General features: G+C 39.5%; 1 long non-coding RNA gene across 1 annotated transcript in view; it reads left to right on the top strand.

Annotated features, from left to right (window-relative positions):
• LOC123611062 overlaps window positions 1-22,321 on the top strand; it is a 44,277-nt gene extending 21,956 nt beyond the window's left edge. The window contains exons 3-5 of the long non-coding RNA XR_006718403.1: window positions 11,208-11,252; window positions 12,091-12,143; window positions 22,174-22,321. This is a non-coding gene — a long non-coding RNA (uncharacterized LOC123611062). The remainder of the gene's footprint in view (window positions 1-11,207; window positions 11,253-12,090; window positions 12,144-22,173) is intronic.
• The last annotated feature ends 473 nt before the right edge of the window (window positions 22,322-22,794 follow it).

Raw genomic sequence — 22,794 nt, 5'->3', positions numbered from 1 at the left:
ACGGGAAATAAAAGGAGAACAAAGGTCGCCAGTGTTGTAAATCAGGGGAGGAGAGTTGGGAAGTTATTCTTTTTCAAAGTTAAATTTGTTGTAGCAGGTTGGCATCTGAATAAGTTGGTAGGATGAGAAATGAATGCAAAGACTAGGCCAAGTAGAGGTACTTCTTTTCCTCCCCTCCTTCCTGAAAGCATACGTGTCATACCAGTTGGCAGGTGATTTTAGCCTTCATTGATTACCATCACACACTGTGCCCTGTTTTCCAAGCAAAAGTCTTGTTTTGTTTTGTTTTTCAAAATAATGCAGAATACTTGAGGGGATGGGTCACCTCACTTATTTGATGTGGCCTCCCACAGCTTCTAGCCCACCCTATATATGTGTTAAGCAAGAAAGGAATCTTTGCACACTGGAACTAGAATGAGAGAAAATGAAGCCGTGAACCTATCGTCCATCTGCAGTAACCCTCACGAATGTGTTACGGCCAAATTTGTGAGCCACCAGCCTCGCCAACAGAAATGGATGTACAGGAGGGATGAAGAGATGAAGGCCAAATGGGAAGCCTTTGAAACAAATATGTTGAACTCCAACACTGGAAAGAGATAAAGAATGAAGTGAAAATGGAGAGAATGTGAAAGATGAAAGAAAAGAGGTGGTGGCTCACCTCCCACGGAGAGAATTTTGACTGTGACCAAGTTCCAACACAGTTTCCATGTCATACATGGGGAGGGTAGAGGAGGGACTAGGAATCATGACCCCTTGGACTGAGCACCTTTAGTTAGGTCTTCAACATAACCTCTTGTGTCTCTTAAGCAGGAACTTGATAAGCAATACTTTTGTTTTTAAATATGAAATTTATTGTCGAATTGGTTTCCATACAACACCCAGTGCTCATTCCAAAAGGTGCCCTCCTCAATACCCATCACCCACCTTCCCCGATAAGCAATACTTAAGGGAGACTTGAAGGAGCCCATACCCTGAAGAATGGGGACAGAATAGAAGCAGACATTTGAAGCGTAGGGAGAGATTTGCACATTGTTAGTAGTGGAAAATATCATCCTTTGCCTCTGCTTACTTGAGCAAAACTTCCCAGAGTTTTGAAAGAAATTAATCTGATGTTTCTACTTTAACCCCAATAGAAGCCTAAATCCTGAAAAGTCTCTGCAATAAGTATATTTTGTTGACAGGTTATTGTATAGGGTATAACCTCCCACAAAAAATCTTGTCTAAATCCACCAGAATGGTGAAAATGAATGATACTGCATCAAAGTCATGCCTGTATTTGTTACATAGCCTTCAATTTTTTGCTTCTTTCTCCCTTATACTTTTTAAAAGCAGGGAGTCTATTGAGAAATCTTATTAAAAATCACAAACTGAACAGCAGACCCCCCCTTTTTTTTGAGAACCAGAAACAGATTTTAAATGACAAAAAAAACCCTCCTTTAATCTTTTTGTAACATCTTGACAGTTGTGCCAGAAGATGTCTGCTTCTGCCTTCAAAGTATAATTGCTTTTGGTCTGAAATAATTCATTTCCCACTCTTTCCTCTACTAGAAATCTTTGCTCTTTAAGCTGGATATTTCCCCTTAATTTTGTGTCTACTTTTTTGGAAGGTAATGGAAAGGGGTAGGGAGCTGGTAGTCTAAGGAGTCCAGAGTGAATGTCACAACACAGTACCTTGTGAGGACGTAATGTGGGATATAGCATCCGTGAACCAAGGCGGGCGGGAGGGGGGGCGAACTAACAAATTTTGTCATAAAAATGAGGTTAACTGTAACACTGTTGGCTATCTAGTGTCATCAAAGGTATTTGACCTTTTTAAATCCATCAGAGCATGTTTCTATTTGTTCTGTTTTCAATAATTCAAGTGAAGTCATATCACAGTTGAAAAGCTTTTTAGCAGTATAGTGTCTTAAAGATGCCAGATCTTGTTTTCTCCAAAGAATCCTTTATAAACATTGGAGTAGGAGTGTCCTCAGATTTCTGTAAAATCTATATCTGTGGACTCTTTAGCAGGAAACATTTCTGATTTGGGAAATAAACCTAGTGGGCAATATTGGGGAAATAAACCTAGTGGGCAATGGGGAGGGTAGGCAGCAGTGAGAATCCATAACTGCAAAGTGGCATGGTATGTCCTTCGATTGCCTAAATTCAAGTCCTGAATCACAAACTACTGAGAAGAAAGATAATAAAGGGAAAAAGAGGATGTGAAAGAGAATCAGAGTGTTGACCATCACAGTAAACTTAAGAGTTTTGGGCTCCTTGTCTTGTAGAGTATCTTTTTTCCCATATATATCTGTCATTTCTTTTTTCCAAACCAGTTCTGTGAAGGTACGTGTAGTCCATCAGCTCTTTTATGACTTAGTTGTACAAATGCTTTTGGCTTCCTTGCATCTACCTTTCTCTATATTCACTAAAGCCCAGAAAAGGACTATGCCATGCACGTCGTGGGGCTTATGGGATTAAGCAACTCTCTGCTGCCAACTTCTGTCCAGATTTGATGTGCTGGATGAATGAAGATTTGTCTAATAGAGTATCTTCTCTGCTTTTATAATTGCTTGCGAAAATAGGAAATACGTGAATAAAACAGGGGCTGGGGGAAGGGAACTCCAAGCCTCTGTTGCAGTACTCTCAACTCCTTGGAAGCTATCAGGCACACTATTGCTTCCACTTGCCTTGACGTTACTTAGCTACTGAGAGGCAGGGTGGAGGTGGTGCATTTCATACATAGGCAGGAATTTAAGGTACTTTTGGAGAAGCAAATCTAGGCCCAAGTTTTCTTCTTTCTTTGGAAACACAAGGATGAGAATTAACATGCACTGAGCACTTACTATGAGCCAAGCACTGTGCTTGATGCTCCTTATAATATGTGGTTGGGCCTGTATCCCATTTCCCAGTAAGACACAATCACCAACATTCTGGGAAGGACCAGTTGCCTTAAAATTAAACCCATGGTTTATGCTATACATTATTATGGTCTCTTAGGAGATTCTCAATGGATGAAAACAAAGATTCAGTCTTGCTAGCTGGGTCCAAGACATAGAAGAAGAAACTGATTATTTTCCTTAGGTTTTCTTCCAATCCAGGACTTCATATGTCTTTTTCACTTCTCTTTATTATTTAATGCTATCTGTCCTTCCTGGGATATAAGATCTGTTTAATTCTGAGTCCCATTTCCAGGATTCCCACTATACTCTATTACTTGTAAGTCCACTTTCCTTCTGAGGAGCATGGCTCTTATCTATTTCAGTCTTTGGGGATCCCAAGAAGTTTTATGCAAAACTAATGATCTTTTATTATTATTAAGAGGTCTCGTTTTCCTGGAGGATTAGCACCTCCTAAATCTAGAGACCATCTCATTTTATCCTTATAACAGCTTGGCAAGGTAGGTTGGCACGACCTTATTTTACTCTGAGGAAAGTAAGTTCAGAGTTAGATAAGTTGCTTAAATCACGTAATTAGTAAATGGTAGAGCCAGAAGTTAAATATGGGTCTGTTTGGGGCTAAAGGAACTATGTATGTTCCTTTTACACAATCATCTCTTAAAATCTAACATTTATTGAATGCCTACTGATGGGTCAAGCACTGTGCCAAGGCTGCTATGCTGAGGAATTCTGAAATGGAGTTGGCATCAAATGGAGTTGGATTTCTGAAGTACTATGATGAGAGAGATTCTGTGATCTTGTCTACACTCAGTGGGAAAGGATGTTGGGATTCATCGTTAATGTCTGTCATGGGAGCATGATAAGGTGGCTTTGCCAATTATTCACCTTCTCTCACAGAGCCACCCAACATCAGGAGTAGGATAATATGATATTTAAGAGTTAGATTTGACCTGTTACAGACCAGATTCAAGTCCTGAATCCACAATGTAACTGCAATGTCTTGAGGAAATCACTTAAACTGAGTCTTCAGTATCTCATTTTTTTTTTTGAAAGAGAGAGCATGAGCATGAATGGAGGTTGGAGGGGGGCAGAAGGAGAGGGAGAGAGAGAATCCCAAGCAGCACCCCCATCCCATATGGAGCTTGAACCCACGAACCATGAGATCATGACCAGAGCAGAAACCAAGAGTCAGACACTCAACCAACTGAGCCACCCAAGAACCCCTCCATTATCTCATTCTTTATTATTTTGTTTATTTATTTATTTTGTGTGTGTGTGTGTGTGAGAGAGAGAGAGAGAGAGAGAGAGAGAGAGAGAGAGAGAGAGAAACACTTGCACAAGCTGGAAAGGGGCAGCTTTCCATGAGATCTCGACCTGAGCTGAAATCAAGAGTCAGATGAGCCACCCAGGTGCCCCTCTCATTCTTTAAATGAGGATTATCATGATATTCACTTTGGGTTACTATGAGCCTTAAATGTGAGAATACACTAGAAGCACATAATGCAATGCTTGGTACATTAGGTCTTTAGTAAATGTTACCTGTTATAAATGCAATGCAAATGGAAGGTTAACTTGATAGACCGCTTACTATCTTTTTCTTTTTCTTTTTCTAATCGTATAGAGGTTACTTCTCTAAGGATACCTAGTTGACATATTTTTCACGGTGAAATAAAAGAGTAATTATTTTTCCCATTTATTTCTCTGACAGACTCCTCTTCACTTCCTTAAGATTAGAAATCCTGATTCGGCTAACTGATCTGGTCAGTAATGAGCACCAAATACTGACTGGGAGACTCAGGTAAGAAGCCATCTACAAAACCACAGATGAAGGCCTGGTACATTTTGAAAAGTCAGGATGAGTGTAATAAATTTAAGGGGCTTATAGGGGATGCAGGGCAGAGAAAACTCTAATGTCTGTGTTTTGGGTGAAGACGATATTGGTTTTGCAGACCACAGTTTCTGTCTCTGCTGCCGTGTTGTGAGATAAGAGAAGTATGAAAGGGTTTGGCGAGGGGCTGAGACTGAGAAATGTAGCCACAAACCAGTTTCTTGTCCGAGTTCCATTAGCACCGTGCAGGCGTGTGCTCCAGTGCTGTGAGTGTACTTAGGGAGCTTGTAATTGCCCTGTGCTTCAGTCAAGAGATGGGTAATTGCTCCTATGGGCCATGGATTTCCTGCTAGCAGCAGCTGATTGAAACCAGCCATTTATTGTGGTTAAAAACCCCGGACTTACTGCAGTGTTTACAGATAAACCTTCTGTGCGACAGTCATTTACTCTACCCAGCCATCCATATATTAAAGATATTACATACTACCCCCTCCCTTTCTCTTGAAGACAGATCAACTGTTCTTTTCAGTTTGATTAAATTTCAGTATGTAGTGTTGACATGCCAACACTTGTATTTTGTAGCTTATGCTTTAAATAAATTTGCATTTCTTTGGACCAAAGTTCTATTTTGGGGGTGTTTGTTAATAGACACACTACTATAGTTTTAGTTAGATACTTTTGCAAAGTTGCTTTTCCTCTTTTCTGTTCCTCCTGTGAGCCAAACACAGATCTTAGCCTGTGTATCTGTTGATGCTCTCATGAGTTGGAATGTAGTAAAGGTAGGCCACTTACTCAGTAGTCATAAATTTTTAAGTTTTGGGAAAGCTGAGAGAGGATTGTGTGTTTTCTAATTTCAGTGGCACCTGCATCTACAGCAGGTACAATAGATGCTGCTACATGATATCACAAGGTGGAAGACTTTCTGTGTCCACTCTCACCTTACTGGTTTCCCATTCCGCTACCCTTGCAGTTCTATTGAATTTGTTTTTTGGGGGGCACCTGGGTGGCTCAGTCAGTTAAGCACCCGACTTCAGCTCAGGTCATGATCTTATGGTTCGTGGGTTCGAGCCCTGCATCGGGCTCTGTGCTGACAGCTCAGAGCCTGGAGCCTGCTTCTGATTCTGAGTCTCCCTTTCTCTCTGCCCCTCCCCTGCTCATGCTCTGTCTCTCTGTCTCTCAAAAATAAATAAACGTTAAAAAATAATTTAAAAACTTTCATTTTTTACTTAAATGTTTTTTTTAATGTTTATTTATGTTTGAGAGAGAGAGACAGAATGCAAGCGGGGGAGGGGCAGAGAGAGAGGGAGACACGGAATCGGAAACAGGTTCCAGGCTCTGAGCTGTCAGCACAGATCCTGACTCAGGGCTCGAACTCACAAACTGCGATGTCATGACTTGAGCTGAAGTTGGACACTTTACTGACTGAGCCACCCAGCTGCCCCTTAAATTTAGGTTTTAGGGGTTAAAAGAGCAGATTGATATCTGCATATGATTCAGGTCTGTCAAGTGGATCTCAAGGTTTTGGGTGGTTTTAAATCGGTTTCTCTGTTTATGAATAGGAACAGTGATATCCCCTTCTACTTGCTCCCTTCGTTCTTGGGCCAAGAATGAACAATGAGCACAGTTAGGGATAAACCAGGAATGCCCTGGACTTGTGAAACCAGAAATTCTGTGACTTCCAACCACGCCCCCCCCTTTTTTAAAACTTTCCTACCAAACCTTGGTAGAATTCATGAGTGATTTATGTTCTTTCTATAGCAGTGGATGGGATTATCTGTTAATCTTGCCATTTATGTGTAAATTCTCTAGTTGATCGGTGGGAAAATGGTTGATCCATTTTTTTTTTTAACGGAGCAACTGTGAAAAGTTTATATTATCGTGGTCAGACCTGGTCAATTAACAAAAGAGGTGAGATTTGTCTAGTGCACGTCTTCTCTTCTTGCAGCTGTATCTCCCCTAGACACATGGAGCTGATGGATTTGTTTGTAATGCAATGTTAAGGAATATATTAATTAGGACTCTCAGGTCTGTGTCTAAGCCTGTGTTCCTGGAACCTCAGATAACGACTACTAATTTACCTTCTAAATTCCGAGGTTGAAATTAATGGTTTGAGTAGAAGCCAAATGACTTAAAGCAAACACTTGCCCCTAGCATACGAATATGGGAATTTGGTTCCCTGGTAGATAGCAGATGGGGTATGTATGTCTGGGTGTTTAAGAACATGCTACAGGACAAGAAAACAAAAACTTGACTCCTATGATGGTATAGTTCTGTGACTCATTTCAGCAGATTCAAATTTAACACAAAGATTAACGGAGTAATAATTAAATTTATAAAAATAGTTCTTCGTAAAAGACCAAGGGAAATAGTTAATGAATGCTTGCTAGGCCCTGCTACTTTACTTAATGTCTTCTTATTTATTGTTTCCCTGATGAGGTAGATGTTCTCTTTTTTTTTTTTAATTTTATTTATTTATTCAAGTAATATATACACTCACCATGGGGCATGAACTCACGACCCCAAGATCAAGAGTCTCATGCTTTTCTGACTGAGCCAGCTAGGCGCCCCTAGATGTTATTTTCTTTTTCTTTTTTTTTTTTTTTAATTTTTTTTCAACGTTTATTTATTTTTTTGGGGACAGAGAGAGACAGAGCATGAACGGGGGAGAGGCAGAGAGAGAGGGAGACACAGAATCGGAAACAGGCTCCAGGCTCTGAGCCATCAGCCCAGAGCCTGACGCGGGGCTCGAACTCATGGACCGTGAGATCGTGACCTGGCTGAAGTCGGACGCTCAACCGACTGCGCCACCCAGGTGCCCCAGATGTTATTTTCTTAAAGATGAGGAAGCAGAGGGGCGCCTGGATGATTCAGTTGGATAAGCATCCGACTTCGGCTCAGGTCATGATCTTGCAGTTTGTGAGTTTGAGCCCCGCGTCAGGCTTTGTGCTGACAGCTCAGAGCCTAGAGCCTGCTTCGGATTATGTGTGTGTCTCTCTCTCTGCCGCCCCTCTCCTGCTCATGCTCTGTCTCTCTGTCTCTGTGCAAAATAAACATTAAAAAAATTAAAAAAAAAAAAAAAAAAGATGAGGAAGCAGAGGGTCCCAGGGGTTAAATAACTTGGCCTATGTCATAGAGCTTGTAGGAGGATGAGTTGGGATTCCAGTACAGGCAGGCCTGGCTCCTAAATCCATGTGGTTTCTATTATTCACCCAGTCCGTGAAGTTTTCTCATTTCTCTGAATATCCAATTTCCTAGCGCATTTATACATGATTTGATTGATCAGCATTTGGTGTCACTTGGCTTTTTAGGAACTCATTCAATTATTGATTCATTCGGCTAATATTTATTTTTGTATCTCCTGTATGTCAGGCTCTGCTAGGCACTGAGAATACAAGATTAATGAGATGTGGTTCCTGTTGTTGAGAAACTTTCAGGGAGAGAACAGATATGTAAAAAAAAAAAAAAAAAGCAAAAAAACTTTTGATCCAGTTTGAGAGCCACATTAGAAGTACAGTAGGACCCGTGTCCCCATCCATGGTTTTCCTTACAGGGTTTCAGTTCCCTGTGGTCAGCCATGGTCTGGAAGCAGATGATTCTCCTGGCGTGTCATGGCCTAACACTGTATCACAATGTTTGTATCATTCACCTCACTTCACCTCACTTCACCCAGGCATTTTATCATGTCCCATCATCACAAGAAGGGAGAATACAGTACAATGAGGTACTTTGAGAGACCCGTATTCACATAGGTCTTATTATAGTATATTGTTATAATTGTGCTACTTTATTATAGTTATTGTCGCTAACTAATTTTATTATTTGTTATTGTTGCCAACCTCTTACTGTGCCTAACTTAGAAATTAAACTTTATCATAGTTATGTATATATAGGGTAAAAATAGTATATATAAGTTTTGGTACTATCTATGGTTTCAGTCATCTGCTAGAGGCTTTGGAATGTAGTCCCCCCAGATAAGGGTAGACTACTGTATGTCAGGTTTCATGGGTGAAAAAACAAGTAATTGACATGTTTGTGAGAAGAGGTTGTGTTTGGCAAAGGGTTTTTGCCAAAAAAAAAAAAAAAAAAGAGCTTTAACTGGAGTATTCAAGGATAGTGATGATGATAATGATGATAACAGCGATAATAGCTAATAGTTTTGAACACTGAGTATGTTTTTGAAAGCTACCTGATTGAAGTATTCCTTTATTTAACCTCTCAATATCTCTAGGTGTTATTCCTTTTCACATCTTGGTGATGGGGAAACAAAGGCCCATGGAGTTTAAGTAACTACTAGTTGGTAGAAGTAGGATGCAAATCAAAGTTGGCTAGTTCCAAAGCCAGCCCCATTTTGTGGTTCTGTTTTACTGAAGCAGTGCTGAGCGAGGGTTTACCTAGAAGATGGTCAGGTTGGGGTAAAGGGAAGGTTGTGGAGTTTGGAAAGTTTTACCTGAGTAAATGAGCAGCATGTGCGAAGTCAAAGAGACGGGAAGCCACGTAGCACATAGTGGATGTTTGTAAGGAGCAGCATATGGCTGAATGCGCCTTGTGTATTGAGGGTTGTTGAAGAGGGTTGCCCAGATCAGGAAGAACCTATTTGAACATGGTAAGTTTAGATTTGGTGACATTGAAGGATTTTAAGTAAGGGAATGAGATGATCCCATCACTTTTCATCACTAAGGTATACACAGGAAATGAGGAAAAGTCGAGGTATCAGGGATTTGAGTTAAAGCCCTCAAAATACGTTAGTAGCAGGAATTTGACAACCTCAAGTTAAAATCATTTTAATAGCATACATTATTTATCTCAATATTTAAATATGTGATAACTTCCACTTTTAAAGCTGTGCATTCTTTCTAGTCAAAACACTTCTAACAAAGAGGTTAGACCAGTTCTTGGAACTGAAATCTGCAAATGCCATGATCATTTATGCAGGTTTCAGACAGGCCATGTCACCTGAGAAAGACACTCATTCTAGATCTGAGCTTTAGATCAAATTGCTTTCTCCTAAAAGAGGACCTCATGGAGAATTTGTAAATCATAGATTTAGCGTTTTTGTGTTTTTAGGAGCCCATTCTAATGTTTCACAGACCATTAACTAAATTCCAGGCTCCTGAGCCTACATACACGCACTGACAAACCAATTTGGGGAGGGAGAGCCATGGCTGAAAGGGCCACCAGGGTTACTGGTTTTGACTGCTGCCTTTCTAGGCACTGCAGTTATCAGAGGGAATGCACCACCTGAAGATTTAAAGCCAATAGCAGTCTTTGCCTCTCCTGATATTTTCCACCTTAGATTGGATCAAGCATTGCCTGACACTGGTGGTTGTTTTCCCTGACTTGCTTTGCTGTTATATGATGACCTTTTCTTTGTTTATTGTTTTATTTGAACTTGCTGGGAGTTTATATAATTGATGGGCTTGTATGCTGTAGTACGTCTGGGAATCTGCTGCTGATATACTACAATGTCTGAATGTGTAATTTTTTCTTTCATTCTTCCCACCCCCACTCTTACCCCTGATGTCAGATAGTCAACATCCCAACTGGTTGAGCTGATATGGTAATAGAGATTCTTCCTTATCTTGTAAGCAAAAGGTTTCAGTTAATCAGAGTCACCTAAGGGTCAGTGTATATTGGAAATTTCAACATTTTGTTGACAATCTCTCAAGCTCTGGTATACTACCTGAGTTTTAGGTTTTGATGTATTTCTGAACCGAGATCAGTCTCTGCCTATATTACCTCAGCTTTACTGGGGTATTGAAATGTACAAATCATGTGTTGTTCATTAAAATAAGTAGTATGTAGTTGTCAGTATATGTTTGCTAGCTAATCACTTAACATTTTAATCTGATTTTAAAAACTATAGGCATTAGAAAAATTGGGGCACCTGGATGGCTCAGTCAGTTAAAAATTTAACTCTTGATTTTGGCTCAGGTCATAATCTCTTGATTGTGCATCAAGTCCCATTTCAGGCTCCATGCTGGGTGTGGATCCTACTTAAGATTCTCTCTCTCTTGCCCTCTGCCCCTCTCCCCCATTCATGCTCTCTTTCTAAAACAACAACAACAACAACAATAACAACAACAACAAAAGTGTAGGCATTAAAGACAACAAAAATGAAAAAAAAAAAAACCCCACAAATTAAAAACAGTACAGTATATAGGTTCCCATTTTTGAACTAAGGTATACATGATCTTGAATGAAAAAGATATGGAAGAAAAAATATCAGAGAGCAGTAGGCATAATCTGGGTCATGAGGACTTTCTGTGTCATTTCTCCCTGTGCTAGTACATGTGTAATTTTTCTTTTGTATTTAAAAAAGCTTAAAAGCCCAGGAATTATTTATAATACTGGCATAACTCAAAAGTTTATAATATGCAAGAGGATTGAGTGACTAGCAAATAATTCAAACATGTTGTATGTTTCAAAAAAACAGTTAATTGTTGACATGGTTAAGTGTGAAGTTTCTTTGTTGTCTTTTCAACTGTGCTTGGGTTTTGCAGCAATGATTGCGATTCTTACATCTTGGCACTAAGGAATCAGGCTTGGTAAGTCACTACTTTCATATTCTTAGAGTCTTATTCGAGTTAAACATTAAAAACACTTCCACTAGTTTTGGGAATTGATATGCAAACAGATATACTTGTGATACTTCTTGCTCACCTGTGATGTTAGCCTTAGTCTTATCTCAGTACCTTCTCTGTCAGTCAGTCGTGTCCAACATCTGTTGGAAGCCAGTGGTGTGCCAAAACTCGTGACAGGTGTTCAGGATAAAAAATGCATGGTTCCTCAAGAAGCTCACAGTTGCTTTGAAAAAGAATCCAGGGTAAATATTGAATTTCATTGCTTACATGTGTTTTCCTATAGAGAAGAAGGTAGTTTCTAAAATGGGTTATGCTTTGCCATCCCTTCTGAGAGGTGCTCTAAAACAAGGCATAACTGCCAGGTGAGGCTGTGATTGGATATTTTATCAAGAGCATCTAGTTAATCATTAGACATCTAGTTTGGTGCTAATTTAGCAACAATTCTCCATGAATATTCAGAGGTGAGATTTTCTTTTTGTTCTTTGAGAGTGAATCTGGATTCTGCAGGCAAGAGCTAACGTGTCTGATTTGGTTGAAGGGCTCTCTATGGTGGGACTTTTTGTTTTAGGAGTTTCTGTGGGATCCTGTAAAGTTGGTTCTTCGTCCCTCTTCATGGAATAATACCCTAAATGAGGAGCTTTCAAGAGATAAAAACCAACAAATAGGCAGTGAAATGGGCAAGAGAAATGTCAAACTCCGAGAGCATTTGTCAAAGGTTTATCAGTGTTTTAGTTCATTTGGGCTGTTTTAGCGAGGTAACAGAGATTGGGTAGCTTATAAACAACAGAAATTTATTTTTCAGAGTTCTGGATGCTGGGAAGTTCAGGATCAAGGCACCAGCATGGTCATATTCTGGTGAGAGCCCTCTTCCTGGTTTATAGTCAGTGCCTTCTTGCTGTGTTATCATATGGTAGAAGGGGTCAGGGATCTCTCTGGAGCCTATTTTATAAGGCACTAATCCTATTCATGGGTTCTCCACCCTTCATGGCTTAAATACCTCCAAAATCCCGACCTCCTAATACCATCTTTGGGGGTTAAGACTTCAACATATGAATTTGGGGGGTGGGGGGCACAAACATTTATACCATAGCCATCAGGTACTCACCGGTCCAGAGTGGTCCCAAGTTATCAGGAAGGGTTGGATCTTTGTGATCAGAAAAACCAGCAGGGGGTGGGTTACATGTTGTCATAGTACTCAAGGTTGCTCCTTGAGTTCCATATCTCCTACAGCAAATATGTTTGTTGTGTTTATGTCTTGATATGCAAGATATCACAACACCAAACTTAAAAAAATAATAGAAAAACCTGTGCCAGAAACGTTTCAAAGGTAGAGAAGTATGCTATCCTTTAATGCCACCGTTTTGAGAGAAAGTATTCAGATTTTTGAAGGAAGTTAACATTTTCCTATAATATCTGCATTCATATATAGATTTATCTTTCTATCATTGACCTCTCCATCTATCTGGATTTGATCTACATGCATATATGAATTTGATGCAGCTGTTTGGTTTTAGCATAGTTATTTGCTGCACTCTCATGTGTTGAAGAGTAAAAGGTAGGGGATGATTTTAATTTAGCATTGTAATTCGCAGGATACAATTAATAAGTATTAAATAATTTAGAAGGGGAATGAGTCTTTCTGGGCCAGACTTTTCTTCTGAGAAATGACTGTATTCTAGATTTTACTTACATCTGCTCAGGGTCAGAGCTGTGTCATACTGTGGTTTATTTACAATGTATGGTTTATGTTATGGGAATTTATTGGGCAGATGACACCAATAAATTTACTGGGGAGCTGACACTTTGACCTCTCTCATTCTTTCTTGTGTTCTCTGAGTCCAGACTCCAGGAGAATACGTATATTGGATTCATATTTTGTATTTTTTGAAATCATATTACAAAATACAATAAAAAAGAAAGAGCCTTCACCATTTTCATCTTAATTTTCTTTTCTATTGTTTTTTATCTAAATTTTCTGAATTGAATTTCTTCTTTTAAAAGACGGGGATGTAGGGGCGCCTGGGCGGCGCAGTCGGTTAAGCGTCCGACTTCAGCCAGGTCACGATCTCGCGGTCCGGGAGTTCGAGCCCCGCGTCGGGCTCTGGGCTGATGGCTCAGAGCCTGGAGCCTGTTTCCGATTCTGTGTCTCCCTCTCTCTCTGCCCCTCCCCCGTTCATGCTCTGTCTCTCTCTGTCCCAAAAATAAATAAACGTTGAAAAAAAAAATTTAAAAAAAAAAATAAAAAAAATAAAAGACGGGGATGTTGATGTCCCTCTCTTCTGGTTTGAGGATGTGGCCTGGCACATTACAGGCACTCAGATCAGTTTGCAGAACTAAGTTTTAAGTGCTTAGCAAACAATAAGGTGTTCAACAAATGTTATGCACCTTCCACATCTTTTTGGGATCTGAAGGTGAATGAGACACAGTTTCTGCTTTCAAGGAGCTTGATACCTAGTGGGACAGAAAACCAGGTCAACAGAGCCAATAAAACCTCTTATTCAAAGTGCTTTTTGGGACTAAGGAGGCAGTGTACTAAGGATCTTTGTGTTCTCAGCCAGCCAGAATTGTCCAAGTCAGCCATATTATTTACAGTATACAACTGAGTGTTTTCCCAAAAGACCTAAAGTCATTGACAACCTATAAAAAAGGTTGTAGTGGTGAAAGCTGTTAATGTGTACACTGAGTGGAAAACAACTTTAGCCATGGGTCCGTACTAGTTTACTACGGTTGTTGTGACAAGGTACAACCAACTGGGCAGCTTAAATGACAAAAACTCATTATCTCACAGTTCTGGAGGCTAGAAGTTGGAGATCAAAGTCAGCAGTGTTGATTCCTCCAGAGGATTATGAGGAAGGCTCTGTTCCATGCCCTTCTCGTAGCTTCTGGTGGTTTGCTGGCAATCTTTGGTATTCCTTGGCTTCTGCTGCATCACTGAGATCACTGCTGCATCACTTCATCTTCACATGATGGTCTCCTTGGGGCCTTCCTGTCTCTTTAAATGGTGTTCTCTTTCAGATGTATTGAGTAGGGGCCTACCATACTCTAGTATGACCTTATATTAACTAATTACATTGACAATGACTCTACTTCCAAATAAGGTCACATCGTGAGGTAATGGAGTGGGGAATTTAACATACACATTTTATGGGGAACACAACTCAACCCATAACAGGGCCCTTTCTGATATTAAAAAAGTGCTTCTTTTTTGTATTTTCCAAGTGACAGCTGACTAGCATTTCTCCCAAATGCTACAGACACTGGAAAGGTATATATATTATCCTGATGAGAAAAATGGAAGAGCAGGTATTGGGAGAGAAGGGATGGAGCCATGCTTCATTGGGCACTTTTTATAGCTTAGCCACTATTAGGTTCTTAGTCTATGTAATTTCACTTGACATAATTTAATTCTGATTAAAACATGTTTATAAGATCATCTTCATGTTGCCGGTGCAGAAACCGAGGCTCAGAAACATGGGATAACAACTCAGAGTTGGGAGGCACAAAATGGGGTAGAACTGAGATTTAAAAGCTAATACATTGAGTGCCAGGAAACATATTCTTTCTCTTCTAGTCTGGTGTCCTCCCAAGAAAAGCTGTGATGATAATATAGGATTGTGGAAGCTAAAGATCCTAGAACACCTTTCACATAAAAAGTGTTTATCCCCAGGTGAAGTAACTTTACCAGTTACATTCTTGGTCATATTTTAAAACTATATAATGGGAGCAGATACCTCAATATTCTTTAATTCTTGCCAAGATTGTTTGATAGGCGGATATTAGAAGCTCTTCAATCTAAACTTCAATTAAAAAATTTACAATTGTCTACATTTTCCTATCCCACTCATCAGGTTGTTGACCATGATGGGAAAGAGCTGAATTCACAATGGAATCGCAAGGAGAGACACTTGGGATAGTTCACATGGAAACTTTAGGCACTTAAAATTTGACTTTCTTCTGTTTGGCATTCAACATGTTCTATTTCTCCCCCATTCCCCTTTCTTCTCTATTCTTGTCCTACCACATCCGTGTCATGAAAATGGCTACTGAAATAAATTAGTTTAATTTGCGAAATTACATTATGGTTCTCTCTGCTCATGCCAGTTTACCCAGATTAGCCCGGGCAGATGGCTGCGGAGTTTCATTGCTGGTGAGAAAAGGGGCCCTTTCCAGAGATGAAGTACAAATGTGGGAGAAATGTCGTGGATGCCAAAAAGCTGTATGCTTGAGTTTTTGGGCGAGCAAAAGCAGTGCCGTGCATCAGGGCGACTCTGCCTTCTCAACAGAGGGCTTACTGAGAGCTAGAAGCAGCTGGTTCTGGAGAAAAGATGGCTTGAAAAGAATCAGAGGCATTATGAGTCTTAAATTATTTAAGTTCCTCCTGTGGCAGCGAACTGTAATTGCTTCCTATTTCTGTAAATATTAGCAGCTGTGAGCCTTTCAAGTAAGAAGCTAAAACAGCGCTCAGTGTATCATACTTAAACTCTAGAATATTGTTAAATATCTGACCTTGGGCTGTCAAAGCACACTCATTACCCACACTAGTCCTTCTGCTGGGGAGCTGTTGACACACTCTGAACTGGTACATTATTTTCAGCCTGGTCTGTAATAGCCTCAATAGATGCAGAATCGGCAAAGGGAATTGCGAGTTACCAAGTAGCAATGTCATGATCCATTTCCTCGGGGGAGGTCGCCTTTGTGCTTGCTGCCTTTTAGTTGTTTTTACACCTGTGATTCCACCTATGACTGTCATGGCGAATCCTTTATCAAACTGGCAAAAAGTTGAAACAGGACTAATTCGAATACCAGCTCTTACCTCTTTAGTCTCAGTTGATCCCTCTGCCTTATGTTCAGTGGTTTAGTCATACAGAATTTTTTTTCCCAGCCTTCAGATTCATCATATTCTCACTTGTCTTTTGCACTTGGCTTATGCTGAAAACTTCTATCTGGAACACACTCTGCTTGTCCCATAACATCTCCATACTAGCTTCTACTTACGCTGTTGATGACACCTGCTCTTGGAAGCCTTCCCTGACCATCCGTATGTGGGCTAGTTATGTCTTCATTATCCCATTTGTGTGGGCACTTTACCCATAAGAGCACACATCATATTGGATTATAATAACATATTTAGTGGTCTTTATCTGCCTTCGTATAGTGGGCTCCCTGAGGGTAAGAAAAGTATCAGTTCTATCTGTTGTTAAAGTTGCAGGGTCTGTGGGGAGACTGGTAAATAGAAAGTGATTGACAAATGTTTGTTAAGTTGAATTCATACTCCTGTATCTAACATTTCTGGGATATAATACCTTTGGGCTTAGTCTTGAGTAGAGCTGCCAGAGCAATCTGTGTATGTGCCAGAATCTCATAGATGTCTTCAGATAGCCACTTAGTCTTCTTCCTTACGAATATATTTGTTTGGGATAGAATGTGCCCAGCTCGCATAGGTGAATCAAGATTGGCCTAAGCCAGTTACCACAATCTCATTTCTTTTTGTCAGTGGTTGGTGAAATATGCCAGAAATTGTTTCATTTCAGGTAGTGAAACATAAAGAGAAGTATGTTGAAGGTTTTGGGAATTATTTTTCTTTTTATTAGTAGAGTGATGTGAGAAGGAAGCCATTTTTACTCTCATCCCTCCTTTTTTAAAAAAAGATTTTAGTTTTAGGTAGTCTCTATACCCAATACAGTGCTCAAACTCACAACTCTGAGATCCTGTGCTCTACCGACTGAGCCAGCCAGATGCCCCTTGTCCCTTTTATTTTACTTGGAAGCTTTCATAGAAGATAAAAAGAAATGCTACAACTATTTGGCAACCATGAAAAAATAGAACCCCAAATGAAAGCAACACATGAGCATGGGAAATTGGAAGGATGGACAGTTCTTAGGTTCTCAATGATGTTGACCCATCAAAATCAACCCTGAGACAATTCATTTCTGGATTTCTATAAAGTAAAATACTCTTCTAACTGAAGCGACTTTTGCTAGGTTTTCTGTTACCTATAGCTAAAATCATCCTAACTGATACAGACACCAGGAAAAGGAAAGTGTGTGCTTGAAATTTGGGGCTCATTTAAAAAATGGAGACTATGCTATGTAGAAATGAGAGAAAGCAGTGTAGAAAATGTCTTGAGCTTGGGATTGACACATCTTAGCTCAACTGGGTATTTCTTGTGTAATTCATCTTGGATGAATCACTTATCTCTCTTAATTTCTAGTCAGGCAGTCATTTATTCAACAACTACAAAAATTATATTTAATTGCCAACTGAGTATTATATACTATGTTGAGTGTTTAGGAAAATGGAGTTGAACTAGGTGATCTCTAAGCTCCTCTATTTGTAAAACTCTGATTCACCTTTTACTTTTACATCCTTCCTTTCTTTATTTTTTTTAAGTTTACTTATTTATTTTGAGGTGGGGGGAGTGGCAGAGAAAGAGAGAGGGAGAGAGAGACTCCCTACCAGGCTCCACACTGTCAACACAGAGCCCCATGTGAGGCTTGAACTCATGAACTGTGAGAACATGACCTGAGCTGAGCTCAGATGCTCAACCAACTGAGCCATGCAGGTGCCCGCATTTTTATGTCCTTGAACATAGTTTTAGGAACTGTGAGTCTGTAAAAATCCTGTATATCTTACCCCCCTAAATCTGCCTTGATTTCAATCATGTTTATCATTGGCCTTTCTCTTCATCCAAATTTCTTATGGATCCCTGTATGAGAGAATTTAAAAAACAAAAACCAAAAAACAACAAAACCCACAAGCATCTGTCTCTAGCAAGCATGCTCATGAGTCACATCTCCTCCTCTGCAAAGCAAAGTCTCATGAAACCAGCTGATTAAAAGAAGCCCTTAAAGAGGAGGCAATCTGTTAAATTTATTTTAGGTCTGGCCCCCTAATTTCCATTCCACATGCACTCATTTATTTAGCCACCAAGTCTTGGCAGATGCAATCTATTCAGGTGACCCTGCTCAGGCTCACCTCTCAAATTTCCCAGCTGGAGAAAAAAGGCTATTGAGCTGTCATCAGAGGTTTTAAAGCCACTGCTGACTAGATTCTGTGGATGATTTGCAACTGGTTCATCATGGCCTTGCCTTGATTAGGACAGGGCTCTGGATTCAAACTACCATGACCCTACAAGTCATCTGTATGTGGTAACCTCACACTCTTGGTAGTAATGGTGGGGTGAGATCACCCTTGTGTCAGGCTGTTAAGTGGAGGATCATCCATGCTTAACGGGAGCCTGGGTAATCTCCAGAGCAGAAATAATCATCACTCCAATGGGACTGAGGATTATGAAGAACCGACCAACAGCAATTGGTGATTGTGAATTTTAGGATATTGGTTTTGGCTGCTGAGTGTAAGCCATCTAGGACTTATATAGTGGATCCATGGTGTGGGGACCCAGCAGCCTCTGAACACCTTCTGACGCTCTTCGTGCTTGGCATGTGCTTTCACTATGTCTGAATTCCAGCAAGTGGGAAGAAAGCCAGAAAGAATAATAGAATTTCATGTCTTATTTTTTTATGGATGTGACCAGAAAGTTGCACAAGTAACTTCTACTCATATTTCCCATTGGCTAGTACCTGGTCACATGCCACATCTAATTTTAGGGAAAGCTGGGAAGTGTAGTCTTTAACCTGGCAGCCATGTACAGAGAAAAGACTTGTATTATTATAGAAAAATGGATATGGGGTGGGAGACTAGAAATCTCAGGCACAGTAGTCCTCAAAGGATGGCTACATGAGTAGCATCTTGGTGAGCCTCAGCATCTATGCAGCCATAAATTCTTTATGGAATGATTCTGGATGCAGTAACAGCTCTAGTTCCCCTCTTCTTCTTCTTCCTTGTTTGTGTTCTTGTCTCTTCTCCCAACTTGTTTCCACCTTGTAGGAGTGGAAAAAGCCTATTTTATCACTGGACCTTTCTATACCGGGCTTAGGTCAGTGGCGTTTTTCATGGGTTAAATAGTATTTGCACAATAGCTTATGTTTTTACAATTTGGAGAAGCAGACTGACACCTTAACAAATGCCTTGAAAATATAATTCTGCCCCATCCTTTCCCTAGATATGTAGCAGAGCCCTTTGCCTTTAAAGGAGAGAACAAAACCCTGGTCCCAGCTGGGAAGGCATGAAAAGACATTTAGAGGCAGTTTTTTTGCCTGGTGAGGATGTGTTCTCTGGAGATGCATGTGCCTTATTAAGAAAAACCAACCAAACTGTTTTTGGTCTCTGTTTAAGATTTGTAAAAGACAGCAGCAGGTAACCTGCTCATTGCATACTCTCCAGACACTTCTACTCTCCCTGAGAGCTAAGGAGAAATGACATGTTATCTGTTTCCTGACAACATGATCCAGGAATATTCCTCCAAGAACAATTCTTGATTTGTACTTTATTTTGTCCTTTTAAGAGATTCACTACTAGAGAATTTAAAAGTTCACTACTAGTGAATTTAAAAGTTGTAATATTTCATACATGAGGGATGAAGATTTTTTCCCTGCCCATTATTTTGGTTGTGAATTAGTGACATTTGCTCATTCCCCAATGAATCGCCATTATATCCTTACAGAGATTCATGAGCAGAGATCTATGCTCTGGTTTCTTTAGTGAGTGAAGAGAAATTCTGAGCAGTCCTCCTATAGTGTTCTATATATAATTAATAGTTTAAAAAGTGAAAAGTTTATTTGGTTGACTTATGGTTGTTTAGGGAAAGGCAGACATTGGTGGAATTTTATTTTCTTATTGTGTGGATTTTTCTTGTGGAGACATGAGGAGAATCAGGACTAAGTTGGTGTTATGTGGGGATTAAGCACTGGGAGAATACCTGGCTCCCATTCCCTTACAATGTTCTCTTGATTTTTGGTTCTGAGTTTGCCGGAAAATGCCATCTTGGTACCAAATGTCAGCATCCTCTTTTCTAGAGATGCAGTAGGCTTTGGATTTCCTCTTCCATGTGCACAAACCTTGTGTCGTATGTCTTATGTCTTCAGAGGCCAGTTCTCTGTGAGGTGAAGGGCCGATCAATGAAAGAAGATGCTTTAATAATGGGAACATTGGGTACTTAGGTAGTTGCGCTGAGGACATATTTTTGGGTAGATTTTTTTTTTTTTACACTCCTGTGAGGCTCAGTCCTGTCTGATTTCAGAGCCATGGACTCTCTTGGGATAAGACAACTCAAAGATTAAATATTTACACGTGAATGAGGAGCTGAAAGAAACTTGAGGGATGGGTTTTTGACAGTGAGACAGTTCCCTATCTCTCCTTTTTATCTAGCTTTATTTTATTTTAGAGAATATCTATCTCTATATATGTATCTATCTACCTATCTAGAGGGAGGATTCTCTATGTAGGTATGCTGCCCCCAGATTTGCTTTTTACTATTTAGGTAAAGATTGAAGATTTACTATTTAAGTAAAGATTTGACTGCCAAAATGAGGTTGATATCAGTATAGATTTATTGATCCAGTTTGTCCTTGTGAGACTAATGATCTTTTGTAGAATCAAAGCATTTTTGCAATCTGCAGAAATCTGAAGACTATCTTGTCCAACTGCTTATTTTACACATGATGGAAACTTCGAGGTTCAGAGATAAGTGACTTGCCTAAGGCCACACAAATAAATTGCTCTGTTGCTTTACTTTTCGAAAGTAAACTTTTTATTAAAGGATACATACATTAAGAAAAGTGCAAAGATTTTCCCAAAGGGACTAGATTTTTGTAACTAGCTCGTAGATCAAGGATAGAAAGCTACTCCAAAATTCTCCCATCACTACCCTTTTCCCCTCTCCAAAAGGTAACTATTATTCTACTTAAAACATAGCTTAATGTTGCCTGTTTTTGAATTTTGTGTAAATTTAATCATACAGAATCTGCTATTTTTTTCGTTTCTTTCTTTCTTTTCTTTTTTTTCTTGGTCTGGCTTTCTCATTCAACATGATGTCTACAAAATTATCCATTTTCTATGTTGCTATATAGTCTGTCCATTTGCATTGCAATACTTTATTCCAGTATGTGAATATAATGCAATTTATTTTTTCTTCCCCATTGCTTTGTGTTTAAATGACTAGAGATTCCTAGTGCCGATTTTCATGTCTATTTTAATTATTTTGCGTCTGGATAGTAGTATTTCCTCAAAATCAACCTATAAGGCTGATTAAGTAGGAATCAACCTATACATCGAATCCTTAATTACAGCAACCAGGAAGCAAAAATATATCACTACTGATTATTTGCTAAAGCAATTCCTGTTTTTCTTTGGCCCGTCTTTCTCTGACTACTGAAAAGTTAGTTGAACAAGAGTCAGATGACATTCTTCCCCTTCTTTTTTATTCTTTATTATGGCCTTTTGCTATTAAGAATTGATTTACACTTGGGGTTTTGAACAACTCATGTGAAAGTGGTTTGTTTAGAGGAGTGACTTTCCTTGTTCATTTTCTCCAGATCCTCTGGGAGAATCCAGATGGTTCTTGCATTTTTAGTGAATGAACACTTGCCATCTTGCATAATCTAATTGTTTAAAACTGCCCACATGCTTACCATCTGAAGGAGTGCTGTCTGCCAAAGGTGTCAGGTTATCTTTCATATGGCTTTAAGAAGGAAGGCATTGTAGCCTGAAAGCGTGGCCTCAAAAATCATCTCTCCTGGGTGGCCAAAATTGACAGTTCTTCAACTCCTTTATTAAAAATACAATTCACCAGTCTGAAAAAGAAAATCTAATTATTTAACTGCTAGCAGTTTTCCCTATGGTAAAATAAACCTTAAGTGTTTACAATCAAGTTAGCTAGATTTCAACCAATTTACTTATTTAACCAAGTATTAAAAAACAATCCATACCATACCTTGTAAGTTCTCCTAAACCTTTTTTTTTTTTCTCATTGATTTTGATTAAATAGGTAATTGGCAGTTGATCAATTGGCACGATCCTGATGGGCTGTTTTGGCCCAACCTTCTGTGTGACAGAGCTCCAGGAAGAGGGAACCTAGAGGTTTGCTGACACTCCAATCTATCTTCAATGAATACAAGCTGGCTAATAAATATTTAATGGGCAGTTGTTTGCAGTTTAATAGAATTAGATAATTCTATTAGAATCCTGTTTGCAGGCCTACAGGTATCATATATCACAGCTGAAGACATGGTTAATAATTTAAGCTAAGTGACTAGTAATTAGACAGTCAGATTAAGAAGGAACTTTTGGTTTTAAGCCATTTGGGAATTGTGTGTGTGTGTGTGTGTGTGTGTGTGTGTGTGTGTGTGCGCGCGCGTATGAAAGAGAGGAAGAGAGAGAGAAAGAAAGAAATTATGTAGGATTTTAGATTGTAAACCATTACAAGGATTAGCTAATGCAGCAAGTCTGGGCCAAGCCTTAAACGTGATAACAAAGCATGAGGCCCCTGGGGTTTATTTAATATCTCATCCTCTTAGTTAATGAGATGGAAAATAGTTCACTGTTTATCTACAGTAGATTGAGCAGATGTTGCCAATTCTGTTTTATGGAATGTAATCTTGGTAAGATT

This window comes from Leopardus geoffroyi, chromosome A1 (assembly GCF_018350155.1).
Source record: "Leopardus geoffroyi isolate Oge1 chromosome A1, O.geoffroyi_Oge1_pat1.0, whole genome shotgun sequence".
NCBI classification, from domain to species: domain Eukaryota; kingdom Metazoa; phylum Chordata; class Mammalia; order Carnivora; family Felidae; genus Leopardus; species Leopardus geoffroyi.
Note: the sequence above shows the minus strand (reverse complement) of the source record. Positions and strands in the feature narration are given on the sequence as shown.